Source organism: Oncorhynchus mykiss, chromosome 2, assembly GCF_057628025.1.
Source record: "Oncorhynchus mykiss isolate SJ-2025 chromosome 2, ASM5762802v1, whole genome shotgun sequence".
Lineage (NCBI taxonomy): Eukaryota > Metazoa > Chordata > Actinopteri > Salmoniformes > Salmonidae > Oncorhynchus > Oncorhynchus mykiss.
In genome coordinates, this window is record NC_143023.1 from 47,905,718 (window position 1) to 47,929,498 (window position 23,781).

The window sequence follows — 23,781 nt, forward strand, 5'->3', positions numbered from 1 at the left end:
ATTTGCTACACATGGCAGTTGGTTCAGTCAAAAGCATTAATCTCTCTTCTCCGCCTGTCTGCCTCTCTCTCTCCCTCTGAGCTTGAGCTCTCTCTCTATAGCTAACTTGCAACATTTTTTCAACTGGGCCCTCACTGATTCCCGTGCCAATGAACAGATACACCTGTATTTTTGTGTTCAGGTAGCCTATTTGATTATGTTTCCCCTGGATATATGGGATCAGCAATATGTTGCTATTTCACACCAAGGCTCAGTGGTTACATACACCTATCGAGAAGGAGATTGTGGGAAAGATTTTTTCAGATACAGTGAGAAACTATTGTCATTCGCAATGGATGTTTCCAATGCCTTACAAAGAAGGGAACATATTGGTAGATGGGATTTGTTTTTTATTTTTATTAAAGCAGACGTTGAATATCCCTTTGAGTTATTACTTACACTTTCGATGGTGTAGCAATACACTTAGTCACAACAAAGATACTGGTGTCCTACCTAAGTTGCTGGAGAGGAAGGAAACCGCTCAGGTTACAGTTTAATGGCTTTAATAGGAGAAAACTGAGGATGGATCAACAACATTGTAGTTACCCCACAATACTAACCTAAATGGCAAAGTGAAAAGAAGGAAGAAGAAGAAGGAAAGAAGAATAAAAAATATTCCAAAACATGCATCCTGTTTGCAATAAGGCACTAAAGTAAAACTGCAAAAATGTGGGAAAGAAATTAACTTCATGTCTGGAATATAAAACGTTGTGTTTGGAGCAAATCCAACCCAACACACGACTGAGTACCACTCTTCATATTTTCAATCATGGTGGTGTCTGCATCATGTTATGGGTATGCTTGTCATCTTAAAGGACTGGAGAGTATTTGGGGGGATAAAAATAAACAGAATAGAGCTAAGCACAGGCAAAATCCTAGAGGAAATTTTGGTTCAGTTTGCTTTCTAACAGACACTGTGAGACAAATTCACCTTTCAGCAGGACAATAACCTAAAACACAAGGCCAAATATACACTGGAGTTGCTTACCAAGATGACATTGGACGTTATAATTACAGTTTTGACTTAAATTGGCTTGAAAATCTATGGCAAGACATCAAAAGGGCTGTCTAGCAATGATCAACAACCAACTTTAACTCTACCTACATGTACATATTACCTCGACAAACCGGTGCCCCCGCACATTGACTCTGTACCCGTATTCCCTGTATATAGCCTCAATATTGTTATTTTACAGCTGCTCTTTAATTATTTGTTACTTTTATTTCTTATTTTTTTCTTTATACGTATTTTTCTTAAAACTGCATTGTTGGTTAAGGGCTTGTAAGTAAGCATTTCACTGTAAGGTCTACCTGTTGTATTTGGTGCATGTGACAAGTAACATTTGATTTGATTTTGAACTTGACAGAGCTTGAAGAATCTTTAAAAGAATAATGTACAAATACTGTTCAATCCAGGTGTGTAAAGCTCTTAAAGGCTTAAAGACTTATCCAGAAAGACTCACAGCTGTAATCACTGCCATGGGAACATGTATTGACTCAGTGCTCTGAATACTTATGCAAATTAGACATTTCTGTATTTAGTTTTCTATAAATGTATCAAAAATATCTAAAAACATATTTTCACTTTGTCATTATGGGGTATTGTGTAAGATAGTTGAGAAAAAATATCTATTAGAATGTTTAATCAATTTAAATTCAGGCTGTAATACAACAAAATGTGGAATAAGTCAAGGGGTATTAATGCTTTGAGCCTACTGTAACTTAGAAATTCCTCATGAGCTTAGTTCAACTGTCGTTCCCCTTCAGAAGACAAAATATAAGCTTGTTTTACTCCAATGTTTCTAAACAAAGTAAACGTAAAGAGACACTGTAAAGCCTCAAAAAATGGGTAAAACTATTTTGTTTCTACCAAAACAGTGGGGGGAGACACGTTGTTATTGTTTCAACTGCTGACCTCAATGTGACTTAGATTTAAAAGGAATAGCGCCGAGACTGGTGCAAAAAATATGGTGGAAGGAAACTCTCTTGCCTAAGTTTACACCAATCCAATGCCTTTTCACCTCAGTGGGACATGTAGGAAGAGTCAAGTCAGCTACCTAGCGATTTCTTTCCCTGTTAGCTAGTGATAACAGAAATACTGGACTTAATGACAAGATGCGTGTGTTTCCGACCTACCAATGGGATTCGTTGCCCACAGAGCGGAACGGCAGGCTGTTGAGGTCCTGCGTATTCTTCTCTTTGGATTGGTGGATACATGTAGGTTCTTGAATATTTTATAAGGGGTGTTGACGTCAACCGCCTGTATTCATTGGAGAGTGAGATGCTATGCTAGCCTCATGAATTTGCATTGACTGAAAAGGGACAACTCCCATATCAAGTGTTTTTTCTCAAAGTTGCCGTGACGTCACATGTATCACACTTACACTGAGTATACCAAACATTAGGAACCTTCCGAATATTGTATTGCACCCCCCCCCCCCCCCCCCCCCCCTTTTACCCTCAGAACAGCCTAAATTTGTCAGGGCATGGACTCTACAAGGTGTCGAAAGCATTGATGGCCCATGTTGACTCCAATGATTCCCACAGTTGTGGCAAGTTGGCTGTCTGTTTTTTGGGTGGTGGACATTCATCAAACACACGGGAAACTGTTGAGAGTGAAAATCCCAGCAGTGTTGCAGTTCTTGACACAAACCGGTGCGCCCTGTTCAAAAGCCCTTAAATCTTCTGTCTTGCCCATTCACCCTGTGAATGGCACAAATACACAATCCATTTCTCAATTGTCTCAAGGCTTAAAATTCCTTCTTTAACCTGTCTCCTCCCCTTCATCTACGCTGATTGAAATGGATTTAATAAGTGACATCAATAAGGGATCATATCTTTCACCTGGTCAGTCTGTCATAAAAAGAGCAGGTTCCTTATGTTTTAAAAACTCAGGGTATTCTTCTCCAGAAATAACAGAAGTTACAGTAAATATCCAACCTAAACCAATGAATTCCTATAATTTACAATGTTAAATATGACTAATATGGGAGAACAATATTTTTTTGTGAACAAACTTTTCGTTTTGTCATTATAATAAGGTTGGTTAGCAAAATGTATAAATTGCTGTGGAAATCTGTTGCAGCTTAAGTTGACTACACAAACCACAATGCAATGCTCTCTCTATGGGCTGGTAGCTAGCTAGCAAAAAGTAGCTACACACAATAATAACAAAGTTAATATCAACATGCGAAGTATGTAAATTCGCTGTAAATTCGCCTAAACATTCATAAAGACCTAATAGTATTAGTTACTGGGAAAAAAAATGAAAATCACAAAATTTGGAGTTGCCAGGTTTTCATCCAACAGCGACAGTCTAATCATATAAATCTATGTAACTGAAGTGATTTGGTAAAATGTAAGTTACTTTCTTCAGAAATTACTTGGGTAAGAATACAGCCCACAGTAGCACATTAATACCCACCTATGGGGAGTGGGAGTGAGTCAGACACGAAACAGGGAAAGGGAATATACTTTCATTCCAGGAAGCAGGTTAATGCACATTACTTTTAACCAAATAATGGTTTTAGAACCAAAACATCTGCAGGAACGTTATGTATCCTAATCGGCAAAATTACCGACATTAGCAAAAAGTGTTTTGGTAAGAGGGCAGTCGTAAATTTTTGGTTTATTATCCCAGCTATAGTTAGTGTTGTCTATCAAATTGTATATGCTTATTAGCCTACCTTGCTCTCCTCTTTCTCCTCAACGGCCTGACAAGCACTGGCACACGGACATGATGTGCACACAGATGCGCCTATGTGGTTGGATAGCTCTCTTGAACGAGTGCATTGAGTATTATTTGATGCTCATTTTCTTTTTTTTTCTTTTTTAATTTACCCCCTTTTTCTCCCCAATTTCAATCTTGTCTCATTGCTGCAACTCACCAATGGGCTTGGGAGGCGAAAGTCGAGTCATGCGTCCTCTAAAACATGATCCGCCTAACCGCACTTCTTAAAAACACGCTCCTAATTATTACATTATCCAAAATTATTACTGTTTTTAATTCAACTGCCATTTCCGTCGGAATGCTAATGCTAAAGCAACCCACTGGATTCGACACTTCACACTAACGCATGTGTCGCATTTTCATAGAAATGCTGATGAAAATCTGAAAACTACCAATATGGGTCATTCCACCTAAAAATTCACAAGAAGAGATTGACACCCACCATCTGAGACTGTTTTTTCCAACAATCAGTTACACATGAGGAATCCAAAGAAAATGTCAATAGCCACACAGGGACCTCACCACACCACACCCCACACCAATCCAACCCCAACAACACGTATATTATCAGTTCTCCATGTTTAGTAGTATGGATCTGTGGCTCAGTGAATTTTGTGATGTTTTTTTTCCCCCTGTTCAGAGAAGTTAGTTATTGAAGTTGTTGAGTCCCTTTCTACATCCTGATATTACCAGGTTCTGACTACTGGATATTAAGCAAGAAGATAAACAAAACCAAAGCATGGGTTGTGGTCCTACCTGCTCCATTGTAATTTGGGTGAACTATCCCTTTAACAGTGGGGGTGGGGGGGGGTCTTTAAGAAATAATCCCCTAATAGCAGGAACATTACCATCTAGTGGTCAGAATCTGGTAATATCAGGATGTAGAATGGGACATAATCTCAACAAATTCAATGACTAAGTTATCTGAAAAAAAACATCACCAAACTCACTGAGAATACATTATAGGATAAAAAAATATATACTCAGAGCAACAGCTCCATACTACTTGTCAAACAGAGAACTGATACTGAAAAAAATGTAAACGCAACATGTAAAGTGTTGGTCCCATGTTTCATGAGCTGAAATAAAATATCACAGACATTTCCATACGCACAAAATCCTTATTTCTGTCAAATGTTGTTCACAAATTTGTATACATCCCTGTTGGTGAGCATTTCCCATTTGCCAAGATAATCCATCCACCTAACAGGTATGGCATATCAAGAAGCTGATTAAAAAAGCATGATCATTACACAGGTGCACCTTGTGCTGGCGACAATAAAAGGCCACTCTAAAATGTGTCGTTTGTCACACAACACAATGCCACATATGTCTCAAGCTTGGCGGGAGCGTGATATTGGAATGATGACCTCAAGAATGTCCACCAGAGCTGTTGCCAGATAATTTAACATTGATTTCTCTACCATTAGCCACCTCCAACATTGTTTTAGAAAAATTGGCAGTACGTCTAACCGGCCTCACATCTGCAAACCATGTGCAACCACGCCAGCCAGGACCCCCACATCCGGCATTTTTACCTGCAAGATTGTATGAGACAAGCAACCAGACAGCTGATGAAACTGTGGGTTTGCATAACAGAAGAATATCTGCACAAACTGTCAGAAACAACTCAGGGGAGCTCATCTGCGTGCTTGTTGTCCTCACCAGGGTCTTGAGCTGACTACAGTTCATTGTAGTAACCAACTTCAGTTGGCAAATGATCACCTTTGATGGCCACTGGCATGCTGGAGAAGTGTGCTCTCACCCATGAATTCCAGTTTCAAATGTACCAGGCAGATGGCACAGTGTAGTTATTCCATCCGTAAGGCAATCAAAGGGGAAAAACGTCAGTATAGAGACAAAGTGGAGTCGCAATTCAACGGCTCAGACACGAGACGGATGTGGCAGGATCTACAAACAATCACGGACTACAAAGCTACGACGTCTTGCTTCAGAAAAAGCTAAATACCTTCTTCGCCCGCTTTCAGGATAACACAGTGCCACCAATGCAGCCCACCACCAAGGACTGTGGGCTCTCCTCTGTGGCTGACGTTAGTGTGCTTTGAGAAGCTAGTTTAGGATCATATCACTTCTACCTTACCTGACACCCTAGACCCACTTCAATTTGCTTACCACCCCAATAGATCCACAGATGATGCAATCGCCATCGCACTGCACACTGCCCTATCCCATCTGGATGAGAGAAATACCTATGTAAGAATGCTGTTCATTGACTATAGCTCATCATTCAACACCATAGTGCCCTCCACGCTCATCATTAAGCTCAGGGCCCTGGGTCTGAACCCTGCCCTGTGCAACTAGGTCCTGGACTTCCTGATGGGCCGCCCCCAGGTGGTGAAGGTAGGCAACACCTCCACTACACTGATCCTCAACACAGGGGCCCCACAAAGGTGCGTGCTCAGCCCCCTCCTGTACTCCCTGTTCATCCATGACTGTGTGGCCACATACGCCTCCAACTAAATCATCAAGTTTGCAGACAACACAACAGTAGTAGGTCATATTACCAACAATGACGAGACAGCCTACAGAGAGGAGGTGAGGGCCTATCACTCAATGTTGACAAAACAAAGGAACTGCTGGTGGACTTCAGGTAACAGCAGGGGGAGCACACCCCTATCCACATCGACGGGGCTGCAGTGGAACAGGTGGAAAGCTTCAAGTTCCTCAGTATACACATCACTGACGATCTGAAATGGTCCACCCACACAGACAGAGCGGTGAAGAAGGCGCAATATATATATATACTGTATTCTATTCTACTGTATTTAGTCTATGCCATCTGACATTGCTCATTCTAATATTTATACATTCCTTAATTCCATTATTTTACTTTTAGGTTGTGTGTATTATGTGTATTGTTATGAATTGTTAGATATTACTGCACAGTTGGAGCTAGAAACACAAGCATTTTGCTACACCTGCAATATGTTATCTGTATGTGACAAATACAATTTGATTTGATTTGAATGTCTGAACATTGCATCCAAAACTAAACTTGTCACAATCAGGACATAACTTTGTAAGGACTGTGTCATGACGTGGCCCTCTTTGGGTACAGCGAGCACCATCCCCCTCCCTCTCTCACCACCTTTCTCTCTTCCCCCTACACCCAGGCTCTGTTAGGCAGGTTATAAATTCCTAGAGGAGTTTCTCTCCTCATGGCCAGACAATATAGAGAGAGTGAGTTTCACAGGAGAACAAAGTAACCTCTTCCACATCACAGACCTTGAGAAATGAACCATGTCCATGTTTTGGAGAATGTGTACACGGTCAGGGGAGAATCCAGCTACGAACTGGTCCGTTTTGTACAATTTTGTGAGACAATACAGTGACATTACCATAACTCTGTTTATAAAAGAGTGTCCATTGTGAGGCTTGCATCTAATTGTTGTATAAAATTAATGAGTAAAGATGAAACTATTTGTGAAATTATGTAATGTGATTTTAAACTGTATAATGAAGGAGAATCCAATTCCCTTTAAAGTTTAACTAAATCATTGGCCCGCCCCATGAGTAGAGACATTGATCTGGCATCATGGGACAGCCCCTTTCTACTGTTACAAATATAACACCCACCTGGGGGAATTCCCTTTAGACCAGCTTACCTCGATTACCCCGAGAGGGCTGAGGTTTGAGACCAGACCAGTACCTCATCACAGAGGGAGCTGAGATTTGAGTAGATTGCTGAATCTTTTAACCATACCACGTGGTTAAACTCTGAGACTATCATACCAACAGAATAAGAGCAAATCTTTGATACTAATTACTAGTCTGCAGCTAGGAATTCTATACCATTGAATGCGAAGGCCAACAAACGCCAAAACATCTATCCTATAACAGCATTTCTGAATGGGACTCTGACCTATCCATTCTAACCATGGAAGAGAGAGAGAGGGCAGAAAAGACGGACAATTCCAACAGAGATCACGGTGACACGCTGAGCGTAAATATATTGATTGCATTTATTCCCGAATGAGTGAGCGTTCATGAGCAAAGGATTAGCATTTCAATGAATATTGTTATCAAGTGTGTAGTGACTCATTTGCGTAATTGCCGCCTTTCTCAGTCTACACCCACTTCCATTTTGTCCATCAAGCCGTAATACCGGTTTAGCCCAATAGGGCACATCCTCTATCATTTCCTTGTAACCATATCTACTTTTTTTGTATGTGCATTTTTGTGATTATTTAATTAGTTAATAAATAAATGATTGAGACAGTTGATGTATGGATGATTCATAGTGAAGACTGGGTTTGTGCAGATAACCAACAATTTACGACATTTGGAATGAGACTAACGTGAGGTAAAGAATAATTCATTAATTAGAATACGAAATGATCAGATATTAAAATATCTGAAAAGTTGTAATAGGAAAATTATAACTTTGTAATCTGAATATTTGCCTTGGTGCCCCGACTTCCTAGTTAATTACATTTACATGATTAGAATAATCACACAATAATAATTACAGAGAATTGATTTGATCAAATAAGTCTTCAGTTTAATGATGCCAAAGACATGACAACTGTGTTTGTGAAAAATGTTCCTGTGAATAATCAGTGTGGATAGCTCAAAGCTGACAGTTGCGTCAATCGAACCTTGACACTCTACATAATGTTCTAATCAAACTGGTTTGAGCGTAAGCTGCAGGGACAACTGTAGAATGATCACACCTGTTTGTTGGTACGCGTGAAAAGGTTAATCAAATCAAAATATATTTCATATTTGAAATTCTTCAAAGTAGCCACCCTTTGCCTTCATGACAGCTTTGCATACTCTTGGCATTCTCTCAACCAGCTTCATGAGGTAGTCACCTGGAATGCATTTCAATTAACAGGTGTGAAAAGTTCATTTGAGGAATTTCTTTCCTTCTTAATGCATTTGAGCCAATCAGTGGTGTTGTGACAAGGTAGGGCTGGTATACAGAAGAAAGCCCTATTTGGTAAAAGACAAAGTCCATATTGTGGCAAGAACAGCTCAAATAAGCAAAGAGCAATGGCAGTCCACATATACTTTAAGACAATAAGGTTTTCAGGAATTTTTAAAGTTTCTTCAAGTGCTATGATGAAACTGGTTTTCATGAGGATCGCCACAGGAAAGGAAGATCCAGAATTACCTCTGCTGTAGAGGACAAGTTCATTAGAGTTACCAGCCTCAGAAATTTCAGCCCAAATAAATGCTTCGTAGAGTTCAAGTAACAGACACATCTCAACATCAACTGTTCAGAGGAGACTGCGTGAATCAGGCCTTCATGGTCGAATTGCGGCAAAAGAAACACTACGAAAGGATACCAATATGAAAAAATGATGTGATGCTGTGCTTTGCTGGTGACATTGTCTGTGATTTATTTAGGGTTCAAGGGACACTTAACCAGCATGGCTACCACAGCATTCTGCAGCGATACACCATCCCATCTGGTTTGCGCTTAGTGGGACTATCAATTGTTTTTCAACAGGAAAATGGTCCAACACACCTCCAGGCTGTGTAAAGGCTATTTGACCAAGAAGGAGAGTGATGGAGTGCTGCATCAGATGACCTGGCATCCACAATCACCCGACCTCAAACCAATTGAGATGGGTTGGGATGAGTTGGACCACAGAGTGAAGGAAAAGCAGCCAACAAGTGCTCAGCAAATGTGGGAACTCCTTCAAGACTGTTGGAAAAGCATTCCAGATGAAGCTGGTTGAGAGAATGCCAAGAGTGTGCAAAGCTGTCATCAAGTCGAAGGCTGGCTACATTGAAGAATTTAAATTTGTTTAACACTTTTTTGGTTAATATATGATACCATATGTGTTATTTAATAGTCTTCACTATTTGAATACAATGTAGAAAATCATTTTAAAAACTTGAATGAGTAGATGTGTCCAAACTTTTGACTGGTTCTGCATTTCATAAAAAATGAGTAATAAATCTTGTTTGAAATATTTAGTAAGCGGTGTATAAAAGAGATAATGCCCTCATTATCCATTGTTTTGTAACTTCCTTTTCTACTGCTGAAATGTTTGAAAAATGAAATGCATGCAGGATGACTTTCGCAACGCAGCCTTGTCCGGAAGATGTCCCACAGAGTCACCATTAAAATGAATTACTTCCAGTGGAACGAAATACTGCGTTGCTTTGCTATGTGCACGCGGCGAACGTTGACGACTCTGGACTAACAGATATCCCCTGTTAACAGGGATACTGTACGAGTGCCTACTCGGTCTCTCCTGTCTAAGTGTCACGGCTTTCTTCTATCTCCTCCTCTGACGAAGAGGTGGAACAAGGATTGGACCAAAATGCAGCGTGGCTAATGAGATTCATGTTTAATGAACAAATGTAAACATGAATTAATACAAACACTACAAAACAAAAGAACGTAATGAACGAAACGAAAACCGAAATAGCCTATACTTGTGTAAACTAACAAAGACAGGAACAAGGACACTAAGGACAATCATCCACAACAAACTCAAAGAATATGGCTGCCTAAATATGGTTCCCAATCAGAGACAACGATAAACACCTGCCTCTGATTGAGAACCACTTCAGACAGCCATAGACTTAACTAGAACACCCCACTAGCTACAATCCCCATACATACACACCACATACAAAAACCCATGCCACACCCTGGCCTGACCAAACAAATAAAGATAAACACAAAATACTTCGACCAGGGCGTGACACTAAGCTCTTAAAAGTTTCTCTCTGCGTCCCCTTTATTGCCTAGTTCCCCAATCTACTGTCACCTTCTGACTGTTCAATCAAGATTTTTTTTTATATATATAAATGTTTATTACCACTCCCACAAGGTAGCAAGCATTCTTGGAGCAGTGGAGTCCTGGGTTCGATTCCTACCTCTCAGTGCTGTACACCTAGAATTACACTTTTCACACATGATTATTCAGGCACAAAAGTACACACACAAAGACACACTCAGTCATACCACTACCCCTAAGTCTCTCTCTCTCCCCATTCATTCCTTCTTGGTCCAATGTACGAGAGAGAGGAAAATCAACAAGCTCAGCTCCTACATCACCATAGTTGCTATTTTAATAATGTAGCTAAGCTTTTTCCAGCCTTTTACTTAGGGGAGAACTACTATTTATTTTCACTGGATCTGCCACACGTTCAGCAAGGGAGAGCACATATATATATTGCTAAACCCCACAGTTTTCCTTTACATCAGAGAACACACACATGTGAATGAACACACAAACACACACGCACGCAGGCTGTGCCCATTCACCCAACCCACATGTAAGGAAAGAACAAGTGACATTTAACTGCAGGCACTGAGAGTGTGCCCACTCACTCTGACAAAGAGTGTGTGTCAGAGACACAGAGAACAGATGGAGTGAGTGAGTGTGTAATAACATGCGTTGATGATTGATATTTCTCGAACACCAGAGCCGGTTCCTCCACTGGAAAATGTAGAGAAGACATCGTATTCACCTGATGCCAGACCATAATATTATGACTGTGCTCGTTTACATTTATTGGTGGGTTTAAGCATGGTGGTAAAAGCATGGTTACAGGAAGCAGCTACAACGTTGTTTTTCCCCCCCTGGTAAAGAGCCTGTGTTCTAGTAAAACTTCATTTGAGGGGGGGGGGGGGGGGGGTGCTTATTCAGGACACAAAGCCTGCCTTGGACTTCAACACACACACACACACACACACACACACACACACACACACACACACACACACACACACACACACACACACACACACACACACACACACACATACACACACACACACACACACACATTGTTGGTTAACAAGCAGAGAGAAAACAGGGTTGGATAACAAATGGAGAGAAAACCAGGGTTGGATAACAAACGGAGAAAAACGCAGGGTTGGATAACAAGCGGAGAGAAAACCAGGGTTGGATGAAAAGCAGAGAGAAAAGCATTGTTGGTTAACATGCGGAGAGAAAACCAGGGTTGGAGAACAAGCGGAGAGAAAACAAGGGTTGGATAACGAGCGGAGAGAAAACCAGGGTTGGATAACGAGCAGAGAGAAAAACAGGGTTGGATAACAAGCGTAGAGAAAAGCAGGGTTGGATAACATGCGTAGAGAAAAGCAGTGTTGGATAACAAGCGGAGAGAAAAGCAGGGTTGGATAACAAGCGGAGAGAAAAGCATTGTTGGTTAACAAGCGGAGAGAAAACCAGGGTTGTATAACAAGCTTAGAGAAAACCAGGGTTGGATAACAAGCAGAGAGAAAACCAGGGTTGGATAACAAGCGGAGAGAAAAACAGGGTTGGATAACAAGCGGAGAGAAAACAGGGTTGGATAACAAGCAGAGAGAAAAGCATTGTTGGTTGACAAGCAGAGAGAAAAGCATTGTTGGTTAACAAGCAGAGAGAAAACCAGGGTTGTATAACAAGCTTAGAGAAAACCAGGGTTGGATAACAAGCGGAGAGAAAACCAGGGTTGGATAACAAGCGGAGAGAAAACCAGGGTTGGATAACAAGCGGAGAGAAAAACAGGGTTGGATAACAAGCAGAGAGAAAACAGGGTTGGATAACAAGCAGAGAGAAAAGCATTGTTGGTTGACAAGCAGAGAGAAAACCAGGGTTGTATAACAAGCTTAGAGAAAAGCAGGGTTGGATAACAAGCGGAGAGAAAAGCAGGGTTGGATAACAAGCGGAGAGAAAACCAGGGTTGGATGACAAGCGGAGAGAAAAACAGGGTTGGATAACAAGCGGAGAGAAAACAGGGTTGGATAACGAGGAGAGAAAAACAGGGTTGGAGAACAAGCGGAGAGAAAACCAGGGTTGGAGAACAAGCGTAGAGAAAAGCAGAGTTGGAGAGCAAGTGGAGAGAAATCCAGGGTTGGATAACAAGCTTAGAGAAAACCAGGGTTGGAGAACAAGTGGAGAGAAAAGCAGGGTTGGATAACAAGCGGAGAGAAAACCAGGGTTGGATAACAAGCGGAGAGAAAACCAGGGTTGGATAACAAGTGGAGAGAAAACCAGGGTTGGATAACAAGCGGAGAGAAAACCAGGGTTGGAGAACAAGCGGAGAGAAAGCCAGGGTTGGATAACAAGTGGAGAGAAAACCAGGGTTGGATAACAAGCGGAGAGAAAACCAGGGTTGTATAACGAGCGGAGAGAAAAGAAGGGTTGGATAACAAGCGGAGAGAAAAGCAAGAAGTTGGATACGTTGTCTTCTGAGGGATGACATGGTGGAGAAACTTTTTAATTACAAATAGATTAAGCCTTTTGTGATGTTGTTGTGTGGTCTCTGTAAACTTTCCCAAGATTTGTTTAGAAATTTGTGTGGATGTCCGCCTTTTGTTTGTCTTCCAGAAGACGTGGGGCTGACTCTCTCTCTCAGAGCGCTGGCCAATGTTTGGACTGAGAAACAGAGCGGTAGACTACTCAGGACAGGACCGGGGGGAGTAGAGAGCGAGAAACTTGGGCTGCGTCTCATGCCCATGTTGACCAGCTTTTGTGTGACGACACAAAAAGATATGTACACAACTAAAAGAACCACATACTATATTGTTAAGTTTTACCACATTTACTGTAATGGTGATGCTATTTCTATCAAGTAGATCCAAGTCAGGTTAAAATAAGAGGAGAGGGAAGGAAACCACTCTCTGGAATGAGGCAACCCTATAATATTCTATATAATATGAATAATAAAATAATGTCCAACCACAGATCGAGTTGATGGTCAGTGTCACTGTCTCCAGTGACTGTAACTCCTTTTCGACTTTCTTTCAGATGTGGAAGGGTACATGTTGGCTGGACTTGTGCAGTTTTAGCTGGAAACATGCCTGTTGCTTGGATTTCAGATAACTCCAGTGATCTTCCATGATCAAGAAGGGTGGTTAAAGTCATGTCAGGTTGTCTCAGTGCTCTCCTGCGCAGCCTGCATGAGGTACAGCTTTGTATCAATTGTGCTTTGATCTCCATGTCAATATCTGCAAACTCACAGTTCTTTCCCAACATGCGAAGTCTGGAGTGGTAAGTATCTAGGTTCTGAGTGGCTTTTCTGAATATATACAATTGAAGTCGGAAGTTTACATACACTTTGGTTGGAGTCATAAAAAACTGTTTTTCAACTACTCCACAAATTTCTTGTTAACAAACTATAGTTTTGGCAAATTGGTTAGGACATCTACTGTGTGCATGACACAAGTACCTTTTCCAACAATTGTTTACAGAGAGATTATTTCACTTATAATTCACTGTATCACAATTCCAGTGGGTCAGAAGTTTACATACACTAAGTTGACTGTGCCTTTAAACAGCTTGGAAAATTCCAGAAAATGATGTCATGGCTTTAGAAGCTTCTGATAGGCTAATTGCCATATTTTGAGTCATTTGGAGGTGTGCCTGTGGATGTATTTCAAGGCCTACCTTCAAACTCAGTGCCTCTTTGCTTGACATCATGGGAAAATCAAAAGAAGTCAGCCAAGACCTCGAAAAAAAAATGTAGACCTCCACAAGTCTGGTTCATCCTTGGGAGCAATTTCCAAACCCCTGAAGGTACCACGTTCATCTGTACAAACAATAGTATGCAAGTATAAACACCATGGGACCACACAGCCGTCATACCGCTCAGGAAGGAGATGCGTTCTGTCTCCTAGAGATTAACGTACTTTGGTGTGAAAAGTGTAAATCAATCCCAGAACAACAGCAAAGGACCTTGTGAAGATGCTGGAGGAAACAGGTACAAAAGTATCTATATCCACAGTTAAACAAGTCCTATATCGAAACCACCATAAAAAAAGCCAGGCTACGGTTTGCAATTGCACATGGGGACAAAGATCGTACTTTTTGGAGAAATGTCCTCTTGTCTGATGAAATAAAAATAGAACTGTTTGGCCATAATGACCATCGCTATGTTTGGAGGAAAAAGGGGGAGGCTTGCAAGCCGCAGAACACCATCCCAACCGTGAAGCACGTGGGTGGCAGCATCATGTTGTGGGGGTGCTTTGCTGCACGAGGGACTGGTGTACTTCACAAAATAGATGGCATCATGAGGTAGGAACATTATGTGGATATATTGAAGCAACATCACAGGGCATCAGTCAGGAAGTTAAAGCTTGGTCGCAAATGGGTCTTCCAAATGGACAATGACGCAAAAGCGTACTTCCAAAGTTGCGGCAAAATGGCTTAAGGACAATAAAGTCAAGGTATTGGAGTGGCCATCACAAAGCCCTGACCTCAATCCCATAGAACATTTGTGGGCAGAACTGATCAAGTGTGTGGGAGCAAGGAGGCCTACAAACCTGATTCAGTTACACCAGCTCTGTCAAGAGGAATGGGCCAAAATTCACCCAACTTATTATGGGAAGCTTGTGGAAGGCTACTCAAATTTTAAAGGCAATGCTACCAAATACTAATTGAGAGTGTGTAAACTTCTGACCCACTGGGAATGTGATGAAAGAAATAAAAGCTGAAATAAATCATTCTCTCTACTATTATTCTGACAATTCACATTCTTAAAATAAAGTGGTGATCCTAACTGACCTAAGACAGGGAATTTTTACTAGAATTAAATGTCAGGAATTGTGAAAAAACGAGTTTGAATGTATTTGGCTAAGGTGTATGTAAACTTCCGACTTCAACTGTATACTTGGTAATGAATGTTATTTTGAAGCAAGGTTTTGTTTTGTGTCTGCATGATTTTCTGCCTCTACCTTGAGCTTGTTATAACTGTTGTGCACTTGTTCTCATGCTAGGTGCAACAACAGTGCTTTAAGCCTGAGCTAGGGTCACTCTCAGTATCAAAACGGTGCGATTGCTACATTGCCAACTGACGCCATTTCAATGTCCTTTTAGCTAGCTTCCAGCTTGTTAGCTTGCTAGCGGTAGCTTTCTACTCACAAGTGACAATCCTTTCCTTGACTTGTAGAAAAATCTGTCAAATGGTCGTTTTCTTGTTTTAATCTAGTTTGTAATCCTCGTCGCCACTGTAATATTCTCTATGTTCAATTTGAATAGTAAAATAATGTCCAGACAGATCGTGTTGATGGTCATTTATCTAGAAGCATTTCATGGCTCACACACACACACACACACACACACACACTTTCAGTGGTTGACTGACTACCACGAACTGTGGGACTAGGGATCCACCATGAGGTGCTGTATTCGTTAAGTGTTGTCATAAACAATTATCAGTCTTACTGCACTGTCGTGCCTAAGCATTACAAGCCCAACATTTTCTCTCTCTCTCTCTCTCTCTCTCTCTTTCTCTCTCTCTCTCTCTCTCTCTCTCTCTCTCTCTCTCTCACCACACAATATGTTTTGCAATGTTAAATCAACACTTAATTTAATTTGTTTTTAAATCTCAGAATACATATGGTCCCATGTGGCCCCACTTTTTACACAGAGTGTAAAAAGTACTCTGATTATAGTGTTACATTTTGAGATGTAACACACCTTAGTGAAATAAATACCACTGCATTATACTTGAGTGTCACATTGTTCATTTTATTTCACAATATTGTTGATCTAGAGTTAACTCCTTTTAGTGTTAAACAAAAACAGTTTTACAGTAAGTCATTTTGGGTGTTCTTTTAACACTGCATGGTGTAAAGCCCAATTTGCACATTTCCAATGGTGTCTTTTCTTTTCACTGAATTGTTACCAGCCATTACTGTATTCATTAATGACATAAACTTGGTTGTTGAATTATTTCCTTTTAAAAGCATGTGGCTTTCACCCAATGAGTACCTAGGTGAAAATTATCATACAAATTTTACTTTATGACAACACATGACATAATATAGTCCTTACAGTGGTGTTAGGAAACACATGGTTTACAAGCCACATCAGGCCTGCAAGTCATATCATGCTGGCTTAACCAGGAGAGAGAGGAGAGAGGTCACATTTCAGAGCATTCTCACCAACTTGAACAAAAGGACAAACTTTACACATTACTTACTATGCTACTTTATGATTTATAATGGCACACCGAATGTTTATAAATAGTGACACAGTGTGGATATTTAGGCACTGTCAGGAGGGAAAGACAGAATGAAAAAAAAATGAGAGAAAAAGACAGGCAACAGACTGAATCCGTCTGGAACTGAAAGATATTTGAAGCCAAAAATAATAATTCTACAAGGAGCTGTTACAACTGCAGGAGAATAGCTTCAAAAGCTTTGTCCAAATACTGGTAGATTCAAATATCAAAGAATGGACAATCTGACTAGAGATGTCCAGGACTTGAAGAACAGTCTGCATTTCTTCTCTAGTTGAAAAAGGACTGAAGCAACATGACAACTGTAAATCCATAAGAAACGACATCAGCACTGTCTGTGAATGTATTTAACAAAGTAAAAAAGTAAATCAAGGCACAATAACATCACTGTGGATGGAATTCCAGAGTCTCCACATGAATCCTGATCTGAGTCTGAGGAGAAAGTGAGGAAAATTATTGATGATAAGCTGCAGATGGATCATAATAAGATTGAGGTGGAGTGAGCCCACAGGACTGGAAAACGGCCCAGGTGACAGACCCCGGTCAATTGTAGGGCTGTTGCAGTGGCCATATTACCAGCACACCGGCAGTCATGAGTCATGAATGCAGTTGACTCACGGTAATCTCCTCAATGCGCTGATATGTTGGTAGTCCCCAACTCGCTAACATATGTCAGGTCACTAATGGCAGGTAGCCTGGCGGGTAGGAGCGTTGGGCAAGTAACCGAAAGGTTGCTGGATCGAATCCCTGACCTGACAAGGTAAAAATCTATCATTCTGCCCCTGAGCAAGGCAGTTGACCCACTGTGGATGTCGATTAAGTCAGCCCCTTGACTACTTTAAACATGTTGTTCTCCAGAACTGCTAGACCGATCAGCAACAAATTTGGCATATTGCATTCATGGATGCACATCTTCAAATGCAATATTTTCCAAGACTTGCTCAAACCAAATTGTCACAATAAGCCTATTTTTTAAGCTACTTTAATAACCAGAGCTGATAAAGCAGAAGAGGAGAAAGAGGTGCTGCTCTAGCAGGATGAGAGGGGCTGTACTGTGAGCGAGTGACACAGGGAGGAGGGAGAGAGAGACAGAGACACAACCAACCAAGCTGACTCGCTCTACAGTTGACTGATAGCTGCCATAGCTAGGTTATTTATTATCCAATATGATTATGTACTGTCTGTCTTGACTGCATCAAACCGGGAGAAGCTAGTTAAGCTAGGCTAATTGAGGCTGCAACACATACAGCCACCTTTTCATCCTACAAGTAACAACAACTCCATTCAGAATATTCAGTAGCAGCCTACCTGTTGACTCTTGGTCATTGGTCATCCTTTTAATTCCATCATTTAAATCCATCTTCCATTGATTAGATAGACAGTACCAGTCAAAATCTTGGACACACCTACTCATTCAAGGGTTCTTCTTTATTTTTTTTGTAGAATAATAGTGAAGACATCAAAACTATTGAATAACACATATGGAATTGTGTATTAATGAGAAAAGTGTTAAACAAATCAATATATATTTTGTTTTTAGATTATTCAAAGTAGCCACCCTTTGTCTTGATAACAGCTTTCCACACTCTTGGCATTGTCTGAACCAGCTTCACCTGGAATTATTTTCCAACAGTCTTGAAGGAGTTCCCACAAATGCTGATTATTTGTTGGCTGCTTTTCCTTCACTCTGAGGTCCAACTCATCCCAAACTATCACAATTGGGTTGAGGTTGGGTGATTATGGAGGCAAGGTCATCTGATTCAGCACTCCATCAGCCTATTTCTTGGTCAAATAGCCCTTTTGAACGGTACCCGATGTCACAGGAAGGTCAAAAAGATCATCAAGGACAACAACCAACCGAGCCACTGCCTGTTCACCCCGCTATCATCCAGAAGGCGAGGTCAGTACAGGTGCATCAAAGCAGGGACCGAGAGACTGAAAAACAGCTTCTATCTCAAGGCCAATTAGACTGTCAAACTGCCACCACTAACATTGAGTGGCTGTTGCCAACATACAGACTCAACTCCAGCCACTTTAATAATGGAAAAATTGATGTAATAAATAAATTGATGTAATAAATAATCATTAGCCACTTTAAACAATGCCACTTCATATCATGTTTACATACCCTACATTACTTATCTCATATGTATATATTGTACTCTATACCATCTACTGCATCTTGCCATCTTGATGTAATGTATCACTAGCCACTTTATTAAACAATGCCACTTTTATATGTTTACATACCCTACATTACTCATCTCATATGTATATACTGTACTCTATACCATCCACTGCATCTTGCCTATGCCGTTCTATACCATCACTCATTCATATATATATATATATTTTTTATGTATATTCATTCCTGTGTATAAGGTAGTTGTTGTGAAATTGTTAGGTTAGATTACTCGTTGCTGCATTGTCGGAACTAGAAGCACAAGAATTTCGCTACACTCGCATTAACATCTGCTAACCATGTTTATGTGACAAATAAAATTTGATTTGAAATCCACACATTTACTGGCAGCCTTTCTCCCTGAAACCGGAGACTCAAATACCTTTCTCACTTCTGCCATGAATTCCTCCAGATGACCACAAATGGCAGATTGTTGCTCCCAAACTGCCATAGCCCAGGAGAATGCCCTTCACGACATTAGCGTAATAATAGACTAATCTCCGATCTGTTTGAAGGAAACGAAGACGGCTGTAGCTCAAAAATAAGCGAGCACTGAGAAAGAAAACCCCCAGCAGGTACTAGGATTCCCCGAATATCGCTCCGGAGGAGCCGGGATAGGCTGTACAAACTCAACACACATAGGGGAAAAAGTACTGGGTGATTGGGGTTTTTCAGAGGTGGCAGGCAGCCTCTGAGCTAACTCCCTGATTTGCTCCATAATAGCCTTTAACCCATGGTCGTGGCATTCCGTCAAGGAACTGAGCCCTTCCAAAAACTCCCCATGTCTCCTAATGGTGGCTCCCTGCATGGAGACAGCGTGGCGGAGCTGTTCCAAGTCTGCTTGGTCTGTCATGGCCAGTTCCTACTATCAGGACACAAGGTGAGACCCAGATGCAGACACAGGAGGCAGATGGTTGGAGTCTTATAATGTTTAATAATCCAAAAGGGTAGGCAAGAGAATGGTCGTGGACAGGCAAAAAGGTCAAAACCAGATCAGAGTCCAGGAGGTACAGAGTGGCAGACCGGCTCATGGTCAAGGCAGGCAGAATGGTCAGGCAGGCAGGTACAAAGTCTAGAAATAGGCAAGGGTCAAAACCAGGAGGACTAAAACAAGGAGAATGCAAAAAGCAGGAGAACGTGAAAACCACTGGTTGACTTAGAAACATACAAGACAAACTGGCACAGAGAGACAGGAAACAGAGGGATAAATACACTGGGGAAAATAAGCGACATCAGGAGGGGGTGGAGAAAATAACAGGAACAGGTGAAACAGATCAGGGTGTGACAGACGTTCCTGTAAAACGCTAACACCACAACCATGTCTTACCAGGAGACTTACAGTACCAGAAAATATTTTGCAAAAGGACCAAACAGTTGGTGGTTAAGAAGCCCTGCATCACTTTCGGCAGTGTCTTATCCAGCTGGCCGTTCACCGCAGTCAGGACAAGGGTCTCAGCTTTCCCAGCCCACCATGCCGAACACCATTGCCAGTGTATTGAAACTGGATAAAAGACTAAGGCTGCGTTTTCACTGGCAGCCCAATTCTGATATTCTTTTGACCAATCATATCAGTTCTGAAAAATATGTGACGTGATTAAGACCAATTAGTGGGGGAAATATCAGAATTGGGCTGCCTGTGTAAACACAGCTAGTGTGGCTCAACAGTCTCCAACCCAGTTCCTGGAGTGCTGTTTTTTTGCGCCAACCCTAGTTGTAACTAATCTGGTTCAGTTTATCAACCAGCTAATTATTAGAATCAGGAGTGCTAAATTAGGGTTGGAGTGAAAACTTACATATGGTAAAAGTAACATACAAAACAATGTGTATGAACAGTATAGTACAGTTCAGTGTCTGAGTGTGTTTGAGGTGTAGATACACACAAGTGCAGAGAACTGTAGCTACAGATTGATACACCAGATAATGTGATCTCCCCAATGACTTTTTGTGATATCTTGTCTATATTAAGTCTTCTCTCATTGATCGAGACATGTGGGTGTCCACCCCAAAGTGCTGAATGTCATGACAGAGAAGTGCCTCGATCAATGAGAGAAGACCTGAAGTAGACAAGATGGCAGCCGGCTGATCAGGCTCCCATGTTCCGGTGGGATCAGCAGGCTTTCATGCCTCAGCTGGATTGTCAGGCTCCTATGCCTCAACAGGCTCGCCAGGCTCCCACACCTCTGCCGTTTCGTCGGGATTTTACCCACAAACGGCTTGTCCTGCGCCCGTTCCTGGGCCGGCCCATCAGGCTCGCCCAGGTGGGATGCCGGGTGGCGCCCCTAGGGGGGTGGGGCACTGTCACACCTGCTCCCGCTCTTCCCCCCTGGCGCTTGAGGGCGCCGGGCTCCACAGCATTACGTGCTCCTGACACCATCATTACGCACACCTGCTTCCCTCGTCACGCACATCAGCAATCATTTGGACTCACCTGGAATCAATCACCTGTTATTTCTTTCCCTATATCTGTCTCCCCACCTCTGTTCCCCGCTTCCGCATGAACTTTCGTATGTTGTTTTGTTACCCGTGTGCATACTCTGTTTCTGTCTTGTTCCTTGTCTGCTCCACATTAAATGTTTGACTCCCCATACCTGCTTCTCGACTTCAGCGTTGGTCCTTAAACCTGTATTTGGGGAGTTTCTCCCATTCTTCTCTGGAGATCCTCTCAAGCTCTGTCAGGTTGGATGGGGAGCGTTGTTGCACAGCTATTTTAAGGTCTCTCCAGAGATGTTTGATCCGGTGCAAGTCCGGGATCTGGCTGGGCCACTCAAGGACATTCAGAGACTTGTCCCGAAGCCACTCCTGCGTTGTCTTGGCTGTGTGCTTAGGGTTGTTGTCCTGTTGGAAGGCAAACTTTCTCCCAAGTCCTGAGTGCTATGGAGCAGATTTTCATAAAGGATCTCTCTATACTTTGTTCTGTTCATCTTTGCCTTGATCTTGACTAATCTTCCAGTCCCTCCAACTGAAAAACAACCCTACAGCATGATGCTGTAGGGTTTAACTAGGCAAGTCAGTTAAGAACAAATTCTTATTTTCAATGACGGCCTAGGAACAGTGGGTTAACTGCCTTGTTCAGTGGCAGAATGACAGATTTGTACCTTGTCAGCGTGGGGATTTGAACTTGCAACCTTTCGCTTACTAGCCCAACGCTCTAACCACTAAGCTACCCATGCTTCACTGTAGGGATAGTGCCAGGTTTCCTCCAGACGTAATGCTTGGCATTCAGGCCAAAGAGTTCAATATTGGTTTCATCAGACCAAAGAATCTTGTTTCTCATGGTTAGAGTCTTTAGGTGCCTTTTGGCAAACTCCAAGCGGGCTGTCATGTGCCTTTTTGTAATCTGGTGCGTGCTGATGGCAGGGAAGTCAGGAGCAGGAGAACAAACTTGGTATAAACGGAGTATTTAATGAAAACTCACAAACTCCAAAAACCAACGTATACAAAATAAAGAAAAGTGGGTAAATAAAACCCGTCGCACACCATAACAGACATAGCACCTATACATACAAAGAACAATGAACATGAGGTAAAACAGAGGGTTAAATACACAACATGCAATGATGGGATTGATTGATTGATTGATGTGAGACAAGATAAAACCAATGGAAAATTAATAATGGATCAGCGATGGCTAGAAGGTCAGTGACGTCGACCACCGCCCGAACAAGGAGAGGGACAAGTCGTGACAGTTCCGTGACAGCTCCGGCCGCGAGGCGCAGGGCGATCCGGATGGAGACGGTGGAAGTCTCGTAACATCGAAGGATCCAACATGTCCTCCACCGGAACCCAGCATCTCTCCTCCAGACCATACCCCTCTCAGTACATGAGGTGCTGAAGGTCCCTCGCCCATCATCTCGAATCCAGTATGGAAACCTGCCCACATCCTGGTTAACTCTCTCCACTTGCCTGTTACTCTCGGGGTGAAAACGTTCCATGAACGCCCTCCAGATCCTCGACGTGAACTGGGGACCCTGATCAGACACTATATCGTCAGTCAACCTGTAGTGCCGGAAGACGTGAGTAAACAGGGCCTCCGCAGTCTGTAGGGCCATAGGGAGACCGGGCAAAGGGAGGAGACGACAGGACTTAGAAAAACGATCCACAAAGACCAGGATCGTGGTGTTACCCTGTGATGGAGGAAGCTCCGTTTGGAAATCCACCGACAGGTGTGACCACGTCGGTTGTGGAACGGGTAAGGGTTGCCCACCTCTGGGCAGGTGCCTAGGAACCTTACATCGGGCGTACACCGAGCAGGAGGACACATCCCTCACGTCCTTAGCCAAAGTGGGCCACCAGTACTTCCCACTAAGACTATGACCGATCCCAGGATGACCAGAGGAGGGTGTCGTGTGTGCCCAATAGATCAGCCGGTCGCGGACAGGGGACGGAATGTACAGGCGGCCAGCTGGACACTGGAGGAGAGCGGGCTCTGTGAGTGACGCACACTCAATGTCCGCGTCAGGCTCCCACACTACCAGCGCCAACAGGCAAGAGGCGGGGAGTATGGCAGTGGGATCCATGGGCTGCTCCTCTTTGTCATACAGCCGGGACAATGCGTCTGCCTTAACGTTCTGGGAGCCTGTACTGTAAGAAAGGGTAAACACAAAACGGGTGAAAAACATGACCCACCTTGCCTGGGTTCAGTCTCCTCGCCTCCCGGATGTACTCCAGATTGAGGTGGTCAGTCCAGATGTGAAAAGGGTGTCTAGCCCCCTCAAGCCAATGTCTCCACGCCTTCAATGCTTTGACGACAGCCAACAGCTCCCGGTCCCCCACATCATAGTTTCGCTCCGCCGGGCTGAGCTTCTTTGTGGCGTACCCGAGCGCAGAGAGAGCACAACTCCTATCCCAGCCTCGGACGCGTCCACCTCCACTA